The sequence below is a fragment of the Schistocerca cancellata genome, chromosome 2, assembly GCF_023864275.1.
Source record: "Schistocerca cancellata isolate TAMUIC-IGC-003103 chromosome 2, iqSchCanc2.1, whole genome shotgun sequence".
Taxonomy (NCBI): Eukaryota; Metazoa; Arthropoda; class Insecta; order Orthoptera; family Acrididae; genus Schistocerca; species Schistocerca cancellata.
Window position 1 is genome coordinate 266,678,073 of NC_064627.1, and position 23,474 is coordinate 266,701,546.

The 23,474-nt window shown below is 43.9% G+C and overlaps 1 non-coding gene across 1 annotated transcript; it reads right to left on the minus strand.

The window, feature by feature from the left end:
* Nucleotides 1–17,698: 17,698 nt before the first annotated feature.
* On the minus strand, nt 17,699–17,773 carry Trnat-cgu (transfer RNA threonine (anticodon CGU)). Its single transcript has one exon. It is a non-coding gene; the product is annotated as a tRNA-Thr (tRNA).
* Nucleotides 17,774–23,474: the final 5,701 nt, after the last annotated feature.

The window sequence follows — 23,474 nt, forward strand, 5'->3', positions numbered from 1 at the left end:
CTCGTAGCATTCGTCGATCTGCAAAAAGCGTTTGACATTATGGAATAGTGGGAAAAGATAGAAATTCTGAGAAAAATGGAATTAGCTACAGGGAAAAATGGGTAATATACAATATGTACAAGAACCAAGAGTGAACAACGAAACTGGAAGACCAAGAACGAAGTTCTCGGATTAAAAAACGTGTAAGACAGAGCTGTAGTCTTGTACCCCTACTGTTTAATCCAATCATCGAAGAAGCAATGACGGAAATAACAGAAAGGTTGAATAACGGCATTAAAATTCAGGGTGAAAGGATGTCAATGATATGATTCGCTGATGACATTGCTATACTCAGTAAATGTGAAGAATTACACATCTGTTGGTTGGAAAGAAAAATTTAATGAGTTGAGGAATTCTGCTACATTGGAAGCAAATTAACACATGGTGGACGAAGGAAAAATGACACAAGAAGCAAAGTAGCTTTGGCAAAAAGGGCATTCCTGTCTAGCAGAAGTCTAATTGGTATCTAACGTGAAGAAGAAATTTCTGAGAATTTTGGAGCACATCATTGTATGGTAGTGCAGCACAGCGGGAAAACCAGAACAGAAGAACGTTTGAAATGTGGTGCTGCGGAAGAATATCGCAAATCAGTTGGACTGATAATATAAGAAATGAGCAGATTCACCGTACAATCAGCGAAGGATGAAACAAATGGAAAACACTGACAATAACAAGGGACAGATGGTAGGACGTGTGTTAGGGCATCAGGTAATAGCCTCAACGATACTAAATGGAACTACAGAGAGTAGAAACTGCAGGAGAAGGCAGAAATTTTAATACATTCAACAACGAATTGAGGACGTAGGGTGTAAATGGCTCTGTGCACTATGGGACTTAACTTCTGAGGTCATCAGTCCCCTAGAACTGAGAACTACTGAAACCTAACTAACCTAAGGACATCACACACATCCATGCCCGAGGCAGGATTCGAACCTGCGACCGTAGTGGTCGAGCGGTTCCAGACTGTAGCGCCTAGAACCGCTCGGCCACCCTGGCCGGCCACGTGGGGTGCAAGTGCTTCTCTGAGACTGAGAGATTAGCACGGGGGTGGGATTCGTGGTAGGCCGTATCAAACTAGTCAGAAGACTGATAACTCAAAATAAAAATCTTCATACAGTTCTCTATCCAATGAAGAAGTGAATCACAATACATTCATTATTTTGACTGTTCCCCTTTCGTCTTCTTGCCTTGCTTCAGAATATTTGCATTGACTCTTAGAGCGGCAGCTGGGGATGTGAATCTGTCTGAAATGTTACTATCTCAAATATTGCGTGTGATCATAGCTCCTTTCACTCCATCATTCAAAACTTCCATTAGCTTCGTGACGTGGCTTTCAACGATCCTTTCTCGTCTAGCATAAATAATCCAGCGTTGAACTATATCTTTAGGAAAGCACGCAGAATTTTGGTAATCTTCCACATTTTCAGTTAAGGCTCATAAAACTTGTATGCGTTTGTTACATTCGATATACGCAGCGTTCAAAATATCTGTTGACGCATGTGGTTCATATGCCTCTGACCACTGTGGGACTTAACATCTAAGGTCATCATTCCCCTAGAACTTAGAACTACTTAAACCTAACTAACCTAAAGACATTACACACATCCATGCCCGAGGCAGAATTCGAACCTGCGACCGTAGCAGCTGCGCGGTTCCGGACTGAAGCGCCTAGAACCGCTCGGCCACCGCGGACGGTGACGCATGTGGCATCGGTTACATATTTTCAATATAATCGAGATGAACACGGATTATTTGGTTTTAATCTCTATATCGATCGACCAATATTGTTTCATTTCCTCATACGAAACAGCAATCTTTATCCTGATCTTTTATCTCTCCCTTTAAGTACTCTCAGAGAAAGACATGATTGTCTTCAGTACAAACTGAAGGATTGTTGTCTATAGATGACTGAAATGACTGAAAATGCAACCAAAATCGATACCACTTGTCTGTCTCGTGAATACCTAATGTCACAGGTACAGGAGCCACTGTCGCATCTAAAGCAGGCGCAAGTGTCAGGTCTAAAACCGATGACGACAAACTATCTGCCGTCTTTCTTGTGGCGCTCAAAATTGCCCTCCTAGCGGTGTCGACATATCCTTTAATAACGTCGGCGCAGAGTCTGTGTCGGAAAGCAGATCCCGAATTGCATCGTCGAGCACTCTCACACGATCTAGCGTCTCTTACAGTCGCTTGTATCATGGCCTCTATTTCCTTCATCAATTTCTGTACTGGACCGGTGTACTAGAGTTCTTCCAGTAACACTTCGCAAACGTATTTCTTTATCCGTTCCCGTCGTCTCACCGTGGAGTGACTTCGCACGTGGACAGTCAAAGATCGTAGTACAAGGAAGTGTCAATAGACTGCGCTGACACACGTTATCGTACGAGGACCGTCAAAGATTGTAGTACTATGAACAAATAATGGAAACCGCTGTTTGAATTTCAGTATTTCATCATAAAACCGCCTCTACTCTGCCCGTGAATTAACCTCACAATGCTTGCAGAGTTTGGTTGACATACTCTGTGTGTTCAAAAGTATCCGGACACCATCAAAAACATACGTTTTTCATATTGCCACCTACTGCCAGGTACTCCATATCAGCGACATCAATAGTCGTATGACATCCTGAAAGACCAGAATACGGCGCCCCACGGAACTCATGGACTTCGAACGTGGTCAGGTGATTGAGTGTCACTTGTGTCATACGTCTGTAAGCGGGATTTCCTCCCTCCTAAACATCCCAAGGTCGACTGTTTCCGATGTGATAGTGAAGTGGAAACGTGAAAGGACACGTACAGCACAAAAGCGTACAGGCCGATCTCGTCTGCCGACTGACGGAGACCGCTGACAGTTGAAGAGGGTCGTAATGTGTAATAGACAGACATCTATCCAACCCATCACACAGGAATTCCAAACTGCATCAGGATCCACTGCAAGTACTATGACAGTTACGCGGGAGGTGAGAAAACTTGGATTTCATGGGCGGGCGGCTGCTCATAAGCCACACATCACACCGGTAAATACCAAACGACACATCGCTTGGTGTAAGGAGCTCAAACATTGGACAATTGAACAGTGGAAAAACGTTGTGTGGAGTGACGAATCACGGTACACAATGTGGCGATCCGATGGCAGGGTGTGGGTATGCGAATGCCCGGTGAATGTCATCTGCCAGCGTGTGTAGTGCCAACAGTAAAATTCGAAGGCGGTGGTGTTATGGTGTGGTCGTGTTTTTCAAGGAGGGGGCTTGCACCCCTTGTTGTTTTGCGTGGCACTATCACAGCACAGGCCTACATAGATGTTTTAAGCATCTTCTACCTTCCTACTGTTGAAGAGCAATCGGGGATGGCGATTGCATCTTTCAACACGATCGAGCACCTATTCATAATGCATGGCCTGTGACCGAGGGGTTACACGACAATAGTCCCCTGTAATGGACTGACCTGCACAAAGTTCTTACCTGAACCCTATAGAACACCGTTGGGATGTTTCGGAACCACGACTTCGTGCCAGGTCTCACCGACCGACATCGACACATCTCTTCAGCGCAGCATTCCGTGCAGAATGGGCTGCCATTCTCCAAGAAACCTTCCAGGACCTGATTGAGCGTAGGCCTGCGAGGGTGAAAGCTGTCATCAAGGCTAAGGGTGGGCCATCACTATATTGAATTCCAGCATCGCCGATGGAGGGCGCCACGAACTTGTAAGTCATTCTCAGCCATGTGTCCGGATACTTTTGATCATATAGTGTAAGTTTGCCAGAACGTAATTGCTGCGCCAAGGTTATGCGACTACCGGCTGCACTGCTATATGCTGTCTCCATCCTCACCTCGATTCAAGGACGTGAAGCAAGAAGACGTCGTCTCTCGTTTTGCAACTGGACTCGCACTACAACTCGATATTTCGACACCATACTGTGTATCGTGTATTAACTGATATGACACCATGTGACGTTTTTACCGCTTTATACGCATATACGAGGTGCCGCCAAAAAGTAGGTTCGTATCACGTCCAGAGACGTCATCAGTAGTCGGATAAAATTAAACAGTAGTGGGAATGCGTATTCGAATAGGAATGTACAGGAGTAGTGAGGAGGTTTCTGGGAATAATGCAGTGCGTTTTCAGTCTTGTGACGGCAGTGGCTACCTTACAACTCCAGGTTAAAATGGCTGCTATGGTATTGTCTCCCGCAGACTGCGAGGTTCGTGCCGTTTTCGATTTTTGCACGCTCAGAAACAATCCGCAGCAGAGATCAATCGCCAATTGTGCCACATGTATGGACGCGACATTTTGGTCGACAGCATGGTCAGTCCTTCGCTGAAGGACGAACCATCGTTCACAATGAAGACCGTAGTGGTCGACCATCCCTGCTGACACCGAAACTGATGGTAACCGTGCGGCAAGCACTTTTGCAGAACCGGTGCTTCACAACTTCAGACCTCTCTCGTCATTTTCACCAGACGTCTCTATTGCTGTTGCACGTTATCTCCAGGTGGGCTGGATTTCATGAAATGTGTGCTGCACCACTGACATTCTTACAGCGGTACGCAGATACGGGTGACGAGTATCTCGACCATATTGGGGGTGTCGCATGCCACATCAGATGGCATGCCACATCAGAAACAAAACAAAAATCCATGCATTGGCCTATAGTGGTTCACGTGTGAAGAGTACATTCAGGCAGACAGTCGGTGTCCAAAAAATCATGTTCGCTGTATTCCGGGATCGGAATGGTGTCCTCCTGAGCGAGTTTTTACCGTGAGTGGACACCGTTAATGCTAATCGGCATTGCCATGCGTAGAAGAACAAGAGGCATTACGCTTCTACATAACAATGCGACACCTCACGTAGCCAACAGCACACGAAATGTGTTGAATCAGTTTGGATGGGAGATCTTAGACCAACCATCCTTCAACCCCAACCTCGCCCGAAATAACTTGCATCTCTTCCATCTCGTGAAGTGTTTCCACAACAATGCTGAGATGCAGACTGAAATGACGTCGTCGCTCCAGATGTTCGGCTCAAACTCATATGATTTTGTCATACATTTAATGGTACATCAATACAATAAATGCCACAGCATGCTGGTGACTATGTTGAGAAGCATCCAGCGAATCTTTGTAAATATTTCAATAAATATTTCTCAATTATTGTTTTTTTTTCTTAATCGGCCATCGGAACTTACTTTCTGGATACACCTCGTACTTATTACAGAGGCGAACAGCAGAGTATTTATTTAATCCTCAACATAATTCGACGGAACCCTTAAGGATGGCTTTTGTCGAGAGAAACCACCTACATTCAATGAGCTATACAAAAATCGTAGAGTCATATTCTGCAATTATGCCACATACACTGAAAGTCTGGAGATCGGAGCCATCGACGTTGTTTAGATGGTTATGGCAAATAGCCTCTTGAGACAGTTCTGATTTATTCTAATAGCTGACTTAGCGATCTAGTTCGGTGAGTTTGAGTATAACATCTGCTGAGAGATCAACAGATTACCAGCTTGAGGGACTTCCTGTATATTATGGATTCAAAGTTGCCTTTTCCGTGAACAATAGCTTACAAAAAAAAGTCTCATCCACAGTTGCTCCGATACACAATTCAGGAATGCGTAAAATCCCGTATATTATATAGGACAATCTGTAAGGTCTTTTTGTGTGAGGTACAAAGAACATTTGTTGGGAAAAAGAGGCACTAATGTACACAATTCCACTTTTGCTGATCATCTGTTAATTTTCGGGCACAAACGGAAACGCGTTCAAGAAATTTCCACTTTACATAGAGAAAGGAAAGGTCATAGGCTCGATATTCTCGAATAGCTAGAGAGATTTTCAAGCATATATCTAAGAACGATGGCCTCATCCTCAATGAACAGTTACAACTACGAAACAAAATTTTTTTCAGTGGTTTCAATCCACTGATCGCCGAATTTTGATTCCTCTATTTCTTACTATGTTTTTCCTGCATCTGGTTTCCAAACTTTATTTTCTTCTAATCTCATACATATTTGCTGCTAAAGTTACCTTCATGCAAATATCTTCTGCATTGTACAGTTGTTTGTAAGTTTTTTCTGTGTCATTATGTCCTTTACGTAATAGTAATTTCTGTAAGCCTGACAGATGGCTGTGTTACATTTAATCTGCTTCAACAATGTGTAATTTCAAAGATACACTAATCTGTCTTTTTTTAAATTATTTGTTGTTTTTTCTTTACAATTATTTCTGTTATAATGTTTAAAATGGACACGTGTTATCGTCCGCGCCTGATAGGTGGCGCAACTCGTATTGTTTTCGTGGCAGCCATGTAAGCCACTGCGCAGAACAGTGTGATGTTGTTCCCAGCTGGGTACACGTGGCAAAAGCTACAAAGTTTTGCTTTACGTTTGACTTGAACATAGTTGCTCAAAATCCTCACTACTGTTTTCTATACATGTAATTTTACGTAAGTAACATTTGTGCGTCATGAAAATTGTCATCTTAGTTAATATGGTTTTTTTGTCATACCTGATTTTCTGTAGGCTATATTACTTTATAGGATTTAGCAACTGTTCATTCTGATGAAGACACCCCTACTAGGTGTCGAAACCTACGTCAATGTATCTAACTTTTATGTGTAACCGGTTTGCTATATAATCTTATATTGGATCCTGTATATTAACTGAGATGAAAATGTTACAGACTACTTTAATTGACTAAGCTCCGCTCCCACCATTACGACCGTTGGACTGACAATAACCGGCCACTTGCAGCGAGCAAGCAACAGCAGAGCGATCACGCGGTAGCAGTCAATGAATGCCCGCCTGTGCCGCCTAAAGACTAAAAAAATGTATTTATATTCTCAGTTATCAGTTCTGTATGATCTGCTGTCCTGCAAACTGCTCAGCACCAAGCCAGACTTAATTACTATGGCTTTCAAATGTACTTACTTGACTTTATGATAGCTAGGGCGAGAATGGCTCTATGTACAATTTGTATAGAATTGGAAGAATGTATATCATTGTGCTACAGTTATAATTTGCGACTTATGATTGGTAGATTGCCTTTACTGGAGTGATTTTGTTATTGTGCATGCTGTGTAATAATTTAGGGCTGAGTATTACTAGTTCATGTGTGATTTTAAATCCGTAAGAGAAAGTGACAGCTTATTTTCTCTTAGGATGGCTAGATAATATGTGGAAATTGGGAATTTTTGCAATCGCAATGGTTTCCCTGAGTACGAAGTCAGATGATTACACTCATGCAGATAATTTCAGAATATGGTGCCACACAACGTGGCAGTACACAAAACTGGCGCCAATAGCATAGGCACATAGGGAACACACACGACACAGATCTGTAAGTCCACGGTGTTGGTGATAAGTTGAGAAAATGTGCTACAAAACGCCACTGTTTCCTGCGCATGTACCCGTACATCAATATGGGATATGATCACCATGCACACATACCCAGGCTGCACAAGGGATTGGCATACTCCGGATCAGGTGATCGGGCAGCTGCTGGGGTATAGCCTCCCATTTTTGCACCAGTTCCTGTCGGAGCTCCTGAAGTGTCTAGGGATTTTAAGACGTGTAGAGATACGACGACCGAGAGCATCCCAGACGTGCTCGATGGGTTTTAGGTCTGGAGAACAGGCAGGCCACTCCATTCGCCTGATATCTTCTGTTTCAAGGCACTCCTCCACGATGGCAGCTCTGTTGGGCCGTGCGTTATCATCCATCAGGAGGAAGGTGGGACCCTCTGCACCCCTAAAAAGGCGGACATACTGGTGCAAATGACGTCCCGATACACCTGACCTGTTACAGTTCCTCTGTCAAAGACATGCAGGGGTGTACGTGCACCAATCATAATCCCACCCCACACCACCAAACCACGACCTCCATACAGGTCCCTTTCAAGGACATTAAGGTGTTGGTATCTGGTTCCTGGTTCAAGCCAGATGAAAACCCGGCAAGAATCACTGTTCAGACTATACCTGGACTGGTCCATGAACATAACATGGTGTTGTACACTGTGGACATTCTCTACTGTACCGCCTGGACTCGTTTCCTGTCTGCTGGAATCGTTGCCATAATCTTGGGCTCACACTTTGTGGCACACGGAGGTCCTGTGCTACGACCTGCTATGTTTGATCAGCCTCCAGTCGCCCTAGTATTCTACCCATCATAACGTCATCAATATGTGTTCTTGGAGCCATTTTCAACACAGTCACCTTTAGCACGTGTGAAAACGTCTGCCCACTTACTCGCTGTACCGTACTCAGACATGCACCAACACACCTCTGCGTATGTGGACTGCTGCCAGCGCCAACGTGCGACGACCGCAGGTCAAGTGCACCGCACAGGCCTGTTTGTGTGGTGTCTTCTTGCTTCGATGCAAGCTCGTACGGGCTGTTGGTGAACTACAGGCCTAATCACCAAGAACAATCTAGAGCCCCGTAGATAGAAGATACGCCACAAAGTGCTAGTGATTACTCTGAACATGTAACACAACTCTCTGTCAGAGTAACTACAACACAATTTTGAAAAATAACTTACGGACCATCAAAGAGTGGTTACATATTTTTAAAAATATACGTCATTTTGATCTTGGTGAGAATCAAAACTCGGTATAAACAATATGTCATTAGCAACGTCGAAAAGAGTAGTATTATTTACGCAGGGCATACCACAGTAGGAATCAGAAGAAGAAATACTGCCTGCAGGCAGCTATGACGCTACAGATTAAGTGGTTTGCAAAATTTATTGCCAGTGAGCCCAGGGGCTTCGAACGGCACTTTCACACAGTTGGCAATATATTATAACCGTTCCCGCAACAGCGCAAACTTTATCGCCGCTCTCTAGGAGCGCAGCGATTAATCTGTACGAGTATTTACAAACGTCAGGTAGAACTGTAGCAAGAAGATTTCTGTCTCGAGGAAGAAACTTGCTGGCTTACCCATTACCCCACCGAAGGGGAGACTTTTTCATTCCACAACGATACCTCGGATCTCAAGCGAAAAAGTCTTCTTCAATGTTCCATCTCACACGTTACTTTCATTCCAAAGTTTTGGTATTCCCCGGGTTTTATCGTGCTACAAGCTCTATCATTCTTATACAAGACACGACTTAATTCAACAATGTTGTTGGGCCGTCGCTGGAACGAGGGTGATGGAATGAATGATGTGAATTATTTTGTGCATTATCTGCTCTGCCGGTTTAACTCCTGTTATAAAAGACAGTACGCGTCGTTTTACTGTGTGCTAAGAGGGCTCGACAGAGAGGAAAATCATTAGTACATTTTTACTAGCGAGGTAGAAAAGGATCAATAGTTGCTCTTTCCAGATGTGCTGGCAACTAACAAAGGTGAGTACTTGGGTCACAGCGTGCATCGAAATCCGATGCACACGGATCGATGCTGCGGAAACTATCAAACCATTATCCGAGACAAAAAATAGATGTCATTAACAAGCCACACATTTGAGCTGCAGCTCCTCGGACGAGAGATGCAACACCTGAAATGCGTCTGAAGATGTAACGCGTTATGTACGAATTATTACGTAACCTAACGCCCGATTAAGTCATACATCAGAAGAATAAATTTGGGGTAAAGCATTTCTGACATACATCCCCAGGCTAAACGAACAGCATCGGCCATAAACCGCACAAACACGGCGTAAAATCTGTATAAAAATCGACAAAGAGGATTAGAGGGTGTTTCAGATTGGCAAAGGACAAAAGGAACCCATTAGCAATGTCGGGAATAGACTGCGCGTGGAAAAGTCTGTAATGGAATGAGCTGTCGCTTCCTCAATAACACGATCAGCGAACATGAATGGTGTTGTAAACTGAGGCACTTGGAGAAATTGGATGTGGCGGAGAACACCCTGTGTGTGAACGATGATGTAAAAATTTCGATGACACACGGGTTCTCACAGTCGAGAAGAGCTATCATGCGAATCAGTTCTGAGAACCCACCAAAATTCATAAGCATGACAACAGTTTTAACAAGAAACAAGGAAGCCACAGGGTTAAAGGGTCTTGGATTCCCATGGTGCAGCGAACGACTGTTGCAAGTTACGGTGGAGGAGCAATAGCGATCATTATCAGGGAAACGCTCCCCACTGCGTCTAGCGCAGAGGGCACATATACCCACAAGCCACGGGCTCGAGTCCAGTCCGCCATCAGATGATGTAGTTGAATCTAGCCACTTGTGCTTGTGAAACATCAGAAAAATCATTAAACAAACTTCTTCCAAGGATCAACAGATGAAAGCAACGCACAAATACACCAACAATTGACCAACAAAATCTCAGCACCTGAGTTTCTCCTGGCGTATACAACTTTCAAATAACTTCCGGGAATTCAGCCAGGTAACACTTTCAGCGGCCGCCGATATTTCGGCGGGAGAACACCCCGCCATTTTAAAAGCAAACTGCAACTGAAGCAGGAAAGATAACACACACACTGAAAACTAGTGCCACCAAGGATGGCCAAAGTCAGAGCTATCGATAGTGAGACTACGAATTCGCAGGTGAGGTAGCATTGACTCTGTCCCTTTGTTTTTTGACGAGGGAGAGAGCCGGATTCCAAACAGAGTTTAAGCAGAAACCCCCATCCCTGTTAACGAGGTTGCTCGCTAATTTAATCTCAACTGCCTCCTTAAAAACACTGGACGTGCATGCCAATATCTCGGTGTTATTATGTAACATGGGGTAACCAGTATCCAACCAATGTTCGGCAATAGCAGATCTGCTTGGCTGCTGTAATCGTGTGTGCCGTTTATGCTCAGTACATCGGTCCTCCACGGTCATGATAGTTTGACCAATATATGCCATGCCGCAGCTACAACGAATACAATATACACCCGCCTTACACAGTCAAAGATCATCCTTAACGGAACTCAAAAGCGCTCTAATTTTAGATGGAGGTCGGAAAACGCATTTCACATCGTATTTCCATAAAATACGACCGATCTTGTTTCGTATGTAAGAAAAAAAAGGCAGTAGACTTAGGTGTTGACTCAGAATTATCATTAATCACCCGATGTACAGTTGGTCGATAGCGTACCTTGGTACACAGGGTACATGTCGTTTCTGACGCTGACACTTTGCCAGATGAACTGTCCCATCTTGAAGTTACATTTCGTCAAATTGGTTATAGTGATAGACAGATTGAACGTGCGTTGCGCTATATCGTATTCCTTGTAGCTGTGGCATGGCATATATCGGTCAAACTATCAAACCTATGTCCTGAGCATAAACGGCACACACGATTACAGCAGCCAAGCAGATCTGCTATTGCCGAACATTGGTTGGATACTGGTCACCCCATGTTATACAATAACACCGAGATATTGGCATGCACGTCCAGCTATTGGGACAGTGTTTTTATGGAGGCAGTTGAGATTAAATTAGCGAGCAACCTCATTAACAGGGATGGAGGTTTCTGCTTAAACTCTGTTTGGAACCCGGCTCTCTCCCTCGTCAAAAAACTGAGGGACACAGTCAATGCTACCTCACCTGCGAATTCGTAGTCTCACTATCGATAGCTCTGACTTTGGTCATCCTTGGTGACACTAGTTTTCAGTGTGTGTGTTATCTTTCCTGCCTCAGACCGAGAACCGAAGTTTTAAATTTGCATGTACGTCGCCTGTCCGTTGCAGTTTGCCTTGAAAATGGCGGGGTGTTCTCCCGCCGAAATATCGGCGGTCGCTGAAAGTGTTACCTGGCTGAATTCCCGGAAGTTATTTGAAACTCTCAGCAGTTTTACACTCCGTCTGTACAGGAGAAGACTTCAAGGTTCGACCGATGCTTTATTCTAACACTCGTGGTCTAGGGGTAGCATCTTTGATTCATAATCAAAACGTCTTCGGTCCCGGTTTCGAATCCCGCCGCTGATAAAACTTTGATTGATAATCAGCATTGGCGGCCGAAGAATTCTGGCATAAGAAGTCACCCCTCATTGGCCAACTGCTCTAAAGACGGAAAAATCAGAAATCATCAACGCCATGAGGATGCAGAAGGCAATGGAAACCACTGCATTAAAGATATGTAACGTGTATCCACAGGACAGGTGGCCTGTAATTGAAGAAGTGTCATTGGCAAAAGATTTCGGAATAGTCCCCCATTCGGATTACCGGGAGGGGACTGCCGAAAAGATTGAGTAATCGACGGAAGGATAACGTTCTACGAGTCGGGGCGTGGAATGTCAGAAGCCTGAACGTGGTAGGGAAACTAGAAAATCTGAAAAGGGATATACAGAGGCTCAATCTAGATTAGTAGAGGTATATGAAGTGAAGTGGAAAGAAGACAAGGATTTCTGGTCAGATGAGTATAGGGTAATATCAGCGGCAGCAGAAAATGGTACAATGGGAGTACGATTCGTTATGAATAGAAAGGTAGGGCAGAGAGTGTATTACTGTGAACACAGGGTTGTTCTTATCAGAATCGATAGCAAACCGACAACGATAGTTCACGTATACATGCCGACGTCGCAAGCTGAGGATGAAGAGATAGAGAAAGTATATGAGGATTGAAAGGGTAATTCAGTACGTAAAGGGAGATGAAAATTAATAGTCATGGGCGACTGGAATGCAGCTGTAGGGGAAGGATTAGAAGAAAAGGCTACAGGAGAATATGGGCTTGGGACAAGGAGTGAGAGAGGAGAAATATTAATTGAGCTCTGTAACAAGTTTCAGGTAGTAATTGCGAATACTCTGTTCAAGGATCACAAGAGGAGAAGGTATACTTAGAAAAGGCCGGGTGATCCGGGAAGATTTCAGTTAGATTATTTCATGGTCAGACAGAGATTCCGAAATCAGATACTGGATTGTAAGGCGTACCCAGGAGCAGATATAGACTCATATCACAATATAGTAGAGATGAAAAGTAGGCTGAAGTTTTAGACATTAGAAAGAATCAATACGCAAAGAAGTGGGATACGGAAGTACTAAGGAGTGACGAGAGCCGGCCGGAGTGGCCGAGCGGTTAAAGGCGCTACAGTCTGGAACCGCACGACCGCTACGGTCGCAGGTTCGAATCCTGCCTCGGGCATGGATGTGTGTGATGTCCTTAGGTTAGTTAGGTTTAAGTAGTTCTAAGTTCTAGGGGACTTATGACCACAGCAGTTGAGTCCCATAGTGCTCAGAGCCATTTGAACCATTTGAGTGACGAGATACGGTTGAAGTTCTCTAAGGCTATAGATACAGCAATAAAGAATAGCTCAGTAGGCAGTACAGTTGAAGAGGAATGGACATCTCTAAAAAGGGCAGTTACGGAAGTTGGGAAGGAAAACATAAGTACAAAGAAGGTAACTGCAAAGAAACCATGGGTAACAGAATAAATATTTCAATTGATCGATGAAAGGAGGAAGTACAGAAATGTTCCGGGAAACTCAGGAATACAGAAATAAAAGTCGCTCAGGAATGAAATAAATAGAAAGTGCAGGGAAGCTAAGACGAAATGGCTGCAGGAAAAATATGAAGACATCGAAAAAGATATAATTGTCGGAAGGACAGACTCAGCATACAGGAAAGTTAAAACAACCTTCGGTGACATTATAAGAAAGGGTGATAACATTAAGAGTGCAACGGGTATTCCACTTTTAAATGCGGAGGAGAGAGTGGATAGGTGGAAAGAATACATTAAGAGCCTCTATGAGGAGGAATATTTGTCGGATGTGATAGAAGAAGAAACAGGAGTCGATTTAGAAGAGATACGGGATTCATTATTAGAATCAGAATTTAAGAGAGCTTTGGAGGACTTAAGATCAAATAGGCAGAAGGGATAGATAACATTCCATCAGAATTTCTAAAATCATTAGGGGAAGTGGCAACAAAACGACTATTCACGTTGGTGTGTAGAATGTATGACTCTGGCGACGTATCATCTAACTTTCGGAAAAGCATCACCCACACAATTCCGAAGACGGCAAGACCTGACAAGTGCGAGAATTATCGCACAATCAGATTAACATCTCATGCATCCAAGTTGCTTACAAGAATAATATCCAGAAGAACGGAAAAGAAAATTGAGGATACGCTTTTTAGCTTCAGGAAAAGTAAAGGCACGAGAGAGGCAATTCTGACATTGTGGTTAATAATGGAAGCAATTCTAAAGAAAAATCAAGACACGTTCATAGAATTTGTCGACCTGGAAAAAGCGTTCGACAATGTATAATGGTTCAACACGTTCGAAATTCTGAGAAAAGTAGGGATAACCTATAGGGAGACACGGCTCATATACAATATGTACAACATCCAAGAGGGAATAATAAGGGTGGACGACTAAGAACGAAATGTTCGTATTAAAAAGGGTGTAAGACAAAGATGTAGCCTTTCGCCCCTACTGTTCAATCTGTACATCGAGGAAACAATTATGGAAATAAATGAAAGCTTCAGGAATGGAATTAAAATTCAAGGTGAAAGGATATCAATGATACGAATCGCAGATGACATTGCTATCCTGAGCGAAAGTGAAGAAGAATGACATGATCTGCCGAACGGAATGAACAGTCTAATGAGTACAGAGTATGGACTGAGTGTAAATCGCAGGAAGACGAAGGTAATGAGAAGTAGTATAAATGAGAACAGCGAGAAACTTAACATCAGGACTGATGGTCACGAAGTAGATGAAGCTAGGGAATTCTACTACCTTGGCAGTAAAATAGCCAGTGACTGAGGGAGCAAGGAGGACATAAGGAGCAGACTGGCAATGGCAAAAAAGAGTATTCCTGGCCAAGAGAAGTCTATTAATATCAAATATCGGCCTTAATTTGAGGAAGAAATTTCTGAGTATGTACGTCTGGAGTACAGCATTGTATGGTTGTGAAATATGGACTGTGGGAAAACCGGAAGAGATGGGAATCGAAGCATTTGAGATGTGGTGCTACAGACTAATGTTGAAAATTAGGTTGACTGATAAGGTAAGCAATGAGGAGATTCTGCGCAGAATGGGAGAGGAAAAGAATATGTGGAAAACACTGATAAGGAGAAGAGACAGGATGAAAGGACATCTGTTGAGGTATGAGGGAATGACTTCCATGGTACTAGAGGGAGCTGTAGAGGGCAAAAACTGTAAAGGAAGACAGAGATTGGAATACATTCTGAAAATAATTGAGGATGTAGGTTGCAAGTGCTACTCTGAGATGAAGAGGTTAGCACGGGAGAGGAATTCGTGGCGAGCCGCATCAAACCAGAAGACTGATGGAAAAAAAAGATGCCTTTACCAACTACGAAAGAAGAAGCACATTAGCTGTCCGTTCTTTGTTCCATAGCGTTGAAGAGACAACACTAAAGCTTCTGAAATGTAAGCACCTATTCGCCACCGTCCAGTGGCATCGTATCTGCGAAAAAGATGGAACGAACTTCATGGATCCATGCAACACGGAGCGCCCTGGCAAGAACTTACAAAATGCCTGGCGATATGATAATGTGAGAATTATAATTTGAGAATTACCTGTGATTGACCGCTGCCCTGGAATGACCCTCGACATAGAACCACCCTTAAGAAATACAGCTGAAATTTGTGCTAAATGGACCATCTGGACTCTTGCCAATGCAGGGTCCACTACTAGGTCCAGATAATATTATCGGGGGCTGTGTTCGGTGCTGCAAGTCCATGCCCTGGATGCCCGTGTTCAGGTTCGAGTGCTGGTTTTTGCCTAGAGCTCTTTGGTGTGATTTCACATCTGTTGGATTGCTGTTGAAATTGCTCGTCAATATTTTATAAAGTTTTAGTCTTCATTTACTTATTTTGAAGTTTATTTGTGTTAATAGTTGCTGTAAAAGTAAGTTGTTAGTGGATTTTCATTAATCTCAGCATTTATTGACTCGAGTGGTCTGTTATTTGTGAGTGTGCTTACGTCGTTAGTCCAAGCCTCACGCCTCAGTAATGTGTTTACATTTTGCGGCGTGCAGTTGCAGCATTGGGAATTCTGTTAGTAAAAGGGTGAATAGATTTTCAGACCATGATGCACAAATGTTAACATTAAAGGCTTTTGTACTCAAAGGAATGTCGCATATAATTACAAATTATGTAAGAAAGCTAATGCAACAGCAACAGATAGTTTTTTAAACCTTGTCAGGGAACAGGAGTGGCAGGATGTGTATAGTGCCGATAACACGGATAATAAATGCTTTCCTTAACACATTTCTTATGTTCTTTGAGAGTTGCTTTCCATTAGAACGTTCTAAACGGGGTACTAGCAGTAATAGGCAGCCCGGGTGGCTATCTAGTGGGATAAGGATATCTTGTAGAACATAACGGGAATTAAATCAAAATGTTAGAAGTAGTCACAATCAAGCTAGAGTAGCCCATTACAAACAGTATTGTAAGGTGCTTAAAAATGTTATTAGGAAGACAAAGAGTATGTGGTATGCAAATAGAATAGCTAAATCACAAGATAAAATTAAAAGCATATCGTCAGTTTTGAGGGAAGTGTCTGGTCAGCTGCACAAGGCTATTCATGGGAGCAAAATGCAAAACATACAACACATACTTGATTATATTCCGCATGAATATAGGTATTTCTATGATGATTTGATGAAATGGCCTGTTCATAACAGTGCTGGTGGTGATGATGATCAATGCAATCATTTTAATGAGCTTTGATTAGAATTACAATACTATTAAAATGTATAAATAAAAAACGAAACAACTTAAAGCACTAGTAAAAATGTAGCTTGAGCATGTGTATGAATTACATCCTCAAAAAAATGTTCAAATGTGTGTGAAATCATATGGGACTTAACTGCTAAGGTCATCAGTCCCTAAGCTTACACACTACTTAACCTAAATTATCGTAAGGACAAACAAACACACCCATGTCCGAGGGAGGACTCGAACCTCCGCCAGGACCAGCCGCACAGCCCATGACTGCAGCGCCTAAGACGGCTCGGCTAATCCTGCGCTACATCCTCAAGAAAGACTTTAAAAGAGATTGCAAAACGTAGCAAGTCCAATGATGGCAAAATATCCATTTCATTCTGTTCTGTAAACACTGGAAACCAATCCTGTTTCATTCCATATACTCAACAGCAGAATGTTTTTCTTAGTTCCTGAAAACTTAAGATTTTGGAGTAAGGTCCTTTCGAAAATGATTATATCAAAAATGATAACTAGTACTATATGTTACAGAACCCATGTGACTCATTTAACAGTCATAAGACTGCCTTACACGAATAAATTCTAGTACAATGTGTGGGAACAGAATTAGCAAAAATACACTGATGAGCCAAAACATTTGACAACCTGCTTAATAGCTTGTTTTTCCGTCTTTGGAATGAAATACATCACTGATTCTGCATATCAGGCATTCGACCGGTTCTTGTTAGGTTTGTAGGTATGTGCCATTAGATGTCTAGGCACAGGTCAAATAATTCGTGAAAATATCGGGCAGCTGATTTGCGAACGCAATGATGGCGTCCGATAGCGACCCAGATAGGTTCCACACTATTTACATCAGCCGCATTTGGTCGCCAATACGTCAACGTGGGTTCATTATAATGCTCCTCAAACCACTGTAGCAATGTTCTGGCTGCTAGAGACAGATAATTATACTGCTGAAAAATGCAATCGCCGTTGCGGAAGACATCAAGCATGAAGTTAGAATTATATTAATACCTTCAGCTGCTGACGGGCGTCGATATATATCAACGGGGAAAGGTGAAATTGTGTGCCCCGACCGGTACTCGAACCCGGGATCTCCTGCTTACGTGGCAGACGCTCTATCCATCTGAGCCACCGGGGGCACAGAGGACAGTCCGACTGCAGGGACTAACTCGCGCACGGCTCCCGCGAGACCCACATTCTCACCTTGTATGTCCACACACTACATTCGTAGTGTCCCACCCCAAAACATTCATTATTCGTGGCAGACATTCTTACCAAGTCCCGTAAGACTTCGGGAAATATGTGTGCATCCGCAGTGAAGAAGGTCATGGCCGGTATTGCCAGAACTATATACTTATATGGATATGGTGTCTGTTCTTTCGGAGATGTCCTAAAAAACAGACACCATATCCATATAAGTACATATCAAGCATAAAGGGCTGCAGATGTTTCGAAGCTGTTAGCGCGTCTTCGATTACTACCACAGGACCGTTGCAAGCGCAGGAGATTGTCTCCCGTAGCACAAGACCACTCTCACCAGCCTGCGTCCCTGGTGCGCTGCGCGTCTCAAGCCGCCAGTCACCCAGATGACGGCGTTTGTTCAAATGGTTCAAATGGCTCTGAGCACTATGGGACTTAACTTCCGAGGTCATCAGTCCCCTAGAACTTAGAACTACTTAAACCTAACTAACCTAAGGACATCACATACACACATGCCCGAGGCAGGATTCGAACCTGCGACCGTAGCGGTCGCGCGGTTCCAGACTGTAGCGCCTAAAACCGCTCGGCCATCCTGGCCGGCGACGGTGTTTGTGCAGACGACAATAGACCTGGTACAGCAAAAATGTGATTCACCCGAAGAGCCAACACGTTTCCATTGATCGACGGTCGACTCTCGCTGGTTCCGTGCCCACTCTACTCGTAGTAGTGGTCTGCTGCTCAGCTCGATGTTCAACAATGTACAATGAACGGTGTGCTCCGAAACACTTGTGCGTGCACCAGCATATTGCTCTTTCGGCAAAGATGCCACAGGTCACTATCTATCCTGTTCTACAGAGCAGACAAACCTACGAACCCCACGTTCTGCGAAGACCCGTGGACGTCCAATCATTTAGCTCCTAGTGGTAGTTTCACTTTCTTACCTCTTTCCATAGATGCTTACGACAGTAGCACGTGAACATTTGGGATACTCGTTCACAGACTCTGCGCAATAATAATCATCTGCCCTTAGACAAAGTCGCTTATCTGAGTGGATTTCCCCATTTACGAGGTGCATTCAAGTTCTAAGGCCTCCGATTTTTTTTTTTTTTTCTAATTCACTACTCACCCGAAATCGATGAAACTGGCGTTACTTCTCGACGTAATCGCCCTGCAGACGTACACATTTTTCACAAGGCTGACGCATGATTCCATGGCAGCGGCGAAGGCTTCTTTAGGACTCTGTTTTGACCACTGGAAAATCGCTGAGGCAATAGCAGCACGGCTGGTGAATGTGCGGTCTTTCATTGTTGGAAAAAGCCAAAAGTCACTAGGAGCCAGGTCAGGTGAGTAGGGAGCATGAGGAATCACTTCAAAGATGTTATCACGAAGAAACTGTTGCGTAACATTAGCTCGATGTGCGGGTGCGTTGTCTTGGTGAAACAGCACACGCGCAGCCCTTCCCGGACGTTTTTGTTGCAGTGCAGGAAGAAATTTGTTCTTCAAAACATTTTCGTAGGATGCACCTGTTACCGTAGTGCCCTTTGGAACGCAATGGGTAAGGATTACGCCCTCGCTGTCCCAGAACATGGACACCATCATTTTTTCAGCACTGGCGGTTACCCGAAATTTTTTTGGTGGCGGTGAATCTGTGTGCTTCCATTGAGCTGACTGGCGCTTTTTTTCTGGATTGAAAAATGGCATCCACGTGTCATCCATTGACACAACCGACGAAAAGAAAGTCCCATTCATGCTGTCGTTGCGTGTCAACATTGCTTGGCAACATGCCACACGGGCAGCTGTGTGGTCGTCCGTCAGCATTTGTGACACCCACCTGGATGACACTTTTCGCATTTTCAGGTCGTTATGCAGGATTGTGTGCACAGAACCCACAGAAATGCCAACTCTGGAGGCGATCTGTTCAACAGTCATTCGGCGATCTCCCAAAACAATTCTCTCCACTTTCTCGATCATGTCGTCAGACCGGCTTGTGCGAGCCCGAGGTTGTTTCGGTTTGTTGTCACACGATGTTCTGCCTTCATTAATCTGTCGCACCCACGAAAGTACTTCCGACACATCCATAACTCCATCACCACATGTCTCCTTCAACTGTCGATGAATTTCAATTGGTTTCACACCACGCAAATTCAGAAAACGAATGATTGCACGCTGTTCAAGTAAGGAAAACGTCGCCATTTTAAGTGTTTAAAACAGTTCTCATTCTCGCCACTGGCGGTAAAATTCCATCTGCCGTACGGTGCTGCCATCTCTGGGACGTATTGACAATGAACGCGGCCTCATTTTAAAACAATGCGCATGTTTCTATCCCTTTCCAGTCCGGAGAAAAAAAATCGGAGGCCTTAGAACTTGAATGCACCTCGTACAGCACATGTCTTCGCTAGGGTGATCCCCATCCTTCTCTGCTGCGCTTACATACTTTTCATAGCACGTCACGTGCCTGCAACGCCAGCAGATGACATCCATCGCCGGCTGTAGTGACCGAGCGGTTCTAGGTGCTACAGTCTGGAACCGCGTGACCACTATGGTCGCAGGTTCGAATCCTGCCTCGGACATGGATGTGTGTGGTGTCCTTAGGTTGGTTAGGTTTAAGTAGTTCTAAGTTCTAGGGGACTGATGACCTCGGAAGTTAAGTCCCATAGTGCTCAGAGCCATTTGAACCATTTTTTACATCCATCCTCGCTTTGGGCAGTGGTCTTAATGTTTTGGCTGAACGGTGTATATCACATAGTTACAATCTTTCATCAAAAGCCTACATATATTCTTCTGTAAACCTGTATATGTTCAACCACGACGTCGCAAGTTTCAATTAACCCTGTGCCGTCCGCACGTCTCCTACAAATTTATTCGCTTGGCGCCGGCAGCGCTAATTCGGATTACTTGGCTTGTCGCCGGCCGCTTCAAACACATTGACTTTTTCGCGCTTTAATTTTCCTGAAATACTCTATTTTGCCGTATCGTTCCACAAACTCGAATTTTTTGTTAAAGTAACTTCTTTGCAAGTTCTACACCGTTATAATAATTATCCATGGAGAGGTGATGCCACTTTCCATCACAGGGTGTCAATAGTTCCGACACTGTTTTTGCTAAAGGCTGTCCAGCGCCGGAATATACCTTGAATGAGGAAATGTATCCCGTACTCGAATCACACAGCATCCGAATGAGTATGCCGTATTTCGCAATTTTCGATGGATTGTGAACTTCAGAATTTAACCGTATCATTCCCTCATCATCTGAGATGTTTTGACTTACATTAAACGTTTCTTTAAACTTTTTGGGAAAATAATCAATTCCGATTTGCCCTTTGACAAGCCGGTCGGTACTATCCAATTTATTGTTGCTGCCGGAAAAATGTAAAAATTATAATATTTGTCTGAATCGGTTGCGGGACATCGTTTTGCGAAATATCGGTGTGTCTATCAGCGGATTCGTTGACCAATAATTATTGATCCTTACTTTTCTTACAATTCCCATAAGGATAGCAAGCCCAAACCATTTTCTAAGTTCGAGTCCAACGTCGACAAATTTGGCATTTTTTATATCCAGTTTCCTTCTATTGCAATTTTGACTGCAGTACTTTTTGGTTTCGTTGCTAATATATTCAAATAGATCGTTCCCAATATATAATTGTACGGTATCCTCGACGCTCTGTGTATCTTTCGGAAATAGGTTTGGCCCCGGAGATCCTTCAAATTTATTATTGGTCCTCGGCAAATCAAAGTCTGACCACTGTGCACTGTCTTCTTCGTCTGATTCACCCGAATCAGTTGGCAATCGTAGCGTTCGCCGAATTCTTCTTGGACGTATTTCACAATCTTCCTACGATTCTGCTTCACCTTCATTTTTTTTTTATATCCAGTGTCTTCTTCCCAACCGGCCAAGACGTTCGGAACGTCAGACAAGACGCCCGCGCATTCATCGAAAATATTCCTATTGTCTCTTTCGTCCTCCATGATGAAAGGGCACAAGTACTTATAAAAACAAAACACTTGTTGACGTCTGTGGCTTATTGTTACCTAAACAAAACACTAACAGAATGCAAAAGATACTAACGTGCTGTCGGCTGTCGCCAGCCACTGAGCGATACTATGCAGACGATACTACTCCGGTGTCACCGGCCGCTGCGAGATACTATGCAGAAGACACCACTGTGGTGTCGCCAGCCGTTGACCGTTATTTCGCGTACGTCTCCACTGTGGTGTCGCCGGACGGCATAGTGTTAAGTACACACTGTACCTCCTACGGGTAGAACGCGTTCTTGCAGCACCTCGTTCTGGTTTTAACCATCCGAGCACCATGATGATGAAGTCGTGCTTCTGAACTTCCATTAATGAAATAACATCACTATCGAAAACACAGATCACTTTGTTACTGAGTTTCTTCACAGGTAAATGATTCACGTTTTTACTTATGTTGTTTCAGCTCACACCCGTCCGATATGAAGCGATTGGGATGAAACAATATTAAAGGGGAGAAAAATCTTGGGGCTCCAGGGAGATTTGTGTTTAACGTAGGTGGACGTCAGCGCTTCACGAGACAGAAAACGAGCTCTGGCTCGTGGGCATCAGCAAGAAAGTAATCTGTGGGTTCATTGTCGTAACGACTTCGGCACTGAACGAAACATCAAAAACTCTATCATGTCGGCCGGAGCGAGAATCGTTTCGTATGCGAACCAGACACTTAATACGACTGCAGTTAACGTTACATCACATGTCCTGTGTTAGTCTCCACAGAAAAGAGCTGGATACCTACTCGCAGTTGAATTGTTTTCACGGTTAAATAACAATAATTGGTTTCTGCTTTTAACCTGCAAGCCGATTTCGTTAAGCCACAACCATAATTCTCGACACTGCAATCCATAACAATCATTCAAATTTCCCGCGCCAGCAACCATGATTCTTGACTACAGCGTATGTAAGACATTATCCGCGCATAGTCACAGTCATGATTCTCAACACTGCAATTCGTAGCAATCATTCAAATTTCCCGCGCCAGCAACCATGATTCTCGACAACAGCGTATGTAAGAAGCTATCCGCGCATAGTCACAGTCCGAAGTTACTGCGCTACTGCACAAGCCTGCAGCGCTCACCCTCGCAACGCCGTATGTAAGAGACACTCAAATTCCTCACACCCCGCCACAACTTGAAATTATTGCACAAGCCGGCAGCACCCCTCCGTCACTATGTCAAAAAAAAGCGCCCCTTCACAAGGAGTCCGCCAACACTGGAGCAACTTCTCGATTCCGCGACTACACAACTCCCGTGGTTTTCAGGCGAAGAATCCGTCGAGCCAAGTTCGGAGCGCATTTTCATATAGAAAGGAATTTCCTTGAAGATTGTTAGATAGAGAGCTGAAATCGTGAAAATGTGAGGGTGCAAGGTCAGGTGAGTAAGTTGGGTGCGGGAAGACTTCCTATCCCAGGTCCTGCATAGCCTAGTGTTTCTGTCAGTTTAGTAGAACAAAGGAGGGCTTTATCGTGGAGTTGTTCTTGAGTGCGTCTGCAAGACGTCTCAGTTGTTGACAACTAATGTTGCCAGTGACAATTAAGCCTCGGGGAAGCAATTTGTAGTACACCATATCGTCGCTGTACCACCAGGTGCATAACATTGTCTTTTGTGGATTC